The following is a 1,892-nucleotide window of genomic DNA, read 5'->3' as shown; positions in this document are numbered from 1 at the left end:
GGGGCAGACTCTAGATGGTCCTTCCTTCCCTCAAAGCTTCAAACTTTTCCTCTGTAACTCCTTCCATGGGTGTTTTTTCTCCATTCTATGAAGAAACAAAGTATACACACTTTGGTCTTCCTTCTTCTTGAGTTTCATACATTTTGCAAATTGTATCTTGGGTAGTCTAAGTTTCTGAGCTACTATACACTTATCAGTGATTATATAGCATGTGTGTTCTTTTGTGATTAGGTTACATCACTCAGAATGATATACTCAAGATTTATCCATTTGCCTAAGAATTTCATAAATTCATTTTTTTTAATTTTGACTTTTCATCTTTTACTTCTGTTTTTAAAATTACATTTGAATAACACTGGAAATGACAGATACCCTTACATATAACTTTTTCCTGATATGAATGGAGATGCTTCTAGATTTCCATCGTAAGAACAATTTGGGAGATATATTTTCTTGGCTGAGGAAGCATTTACTTATTTCTATTTTACTAAGTGTTTAGAAAAACACAAGAATGGATATGTCAGCTAACTGAAAACATTTTTTCTATAAATGAGATCATAACATTCCCCTGCCCCACCCTTCAGGAAAAGCTATGGTTCAGGAGCCACCACCCTTGAAGGGGCACTTACTTGGTACCTGCCTTCCTGACATTAGCTTCCACATGCTCTGCTCCTCATTTGAAGGACATCGAGTTACTCTCTGAAAACTGGCCCGAGCAGGCTCTGTGGGGTGAAGTCCAAGTGGGGCAGGGTTTCCAGTCTTTCTCTGCTAACCAGAGTCTCTCACAGGTTAATCCCCCTGGATGCTGAAGCCTGCATTCACTACTCTCCTGTCACCCCAGGGCCTGACTTGGTATAAGTCAGGGCTCAACACCTGCAGGCAGCTGGGTTCTTCCTGAAATCTGAGTGAAGCCTGGGATATGCTTTGGGTAGTATGGAGGCAAGGTGACTGAGAAACCCCAGAGGGCTCTGACAGGAGAGCTGAGAGTCTTTAATTCATTGTTTTTAATAGCTGACTAGTACTCCATTGTGTAAATATACCACATTTTCTGTATCCATTCCTTTGAGAGGGAAATCTGAGTTCTTTCCAGCTTCTGACTATTATAAATAAGGCTGCTATGTACATAATAGAGCATGTGTCCTTATTACCAGTTGGAACATTTTCTGGGTATATGACCAGGAAAGGAATTGCTGGATCTTCTGGTAGTACTATGTACAATATTCTAAGGAACCACCAAACTGATTTCCAGGGTTATTGTACCAGCTTGCAATCCCACCAGCAATGGAATAGTGTTCCTCTTTCTCCACATCCTTGCCAGCATCTGTAGTTACCTGAATTTTTGATCTTAGCCATTCTGACTGGTGTGAGGTGGAATCTCAGGATTGTCTTGATTTGCATTTCCCTGATGATTAAGGACATTGAACATTTTTTCAGGTGCTTCTCACATATTTTGTCTTCCTCAGTTGAGAATTCTTTGTTTAGCTCTATATTCCATTTTTTAATAGGGCTATTTGATTTTTCTGGAGTCCGTCTTCTTGAGTTCTTTGAATATATTGGATATTAGTCCTCTATTTGATTTAGGATTNGTAANGATCCTTTCCCAATTTGTTGGTTGCCTTTTTGTCTTATTGACAGTGTCTTTTGCATTACATATGGTTTACAATTTTATGAGGTCCCATTTGTCGATTCTTGACCTTACAGCTCAAGCCATTGCTGTTCTGTTCAGGAATTTTTCCCATGTGCCTTTATCTTCAAGTCTTTTGTCCACTTTTTCCTCTGTAAGATTCAGTGTCTCTGGTTTTATGTGGAGTTCCTTGACCCACTTAGACTAGTTTTGTACAAGGAGATAAGAGTGGATCAGTTCACATTCTTCTACATGCTAACTGCCAGTT

The sequence above is a fragment of the Mus pahari genome, chromosome 8, assembly GCF_900095145.1.
Source record: "Mus pahari chromosome 8, PAHARI_EIJ_v1.1, whole genome shotgun sequence".
NCBI classification, from domain to species: Eukaryota; Metazoa; Chordata; class Mammalia; order Rodentia; family Muridae; genus Mus; species Mus pahari.
This window is presented reverse-complemented; position numbering follows the sequence as displayed.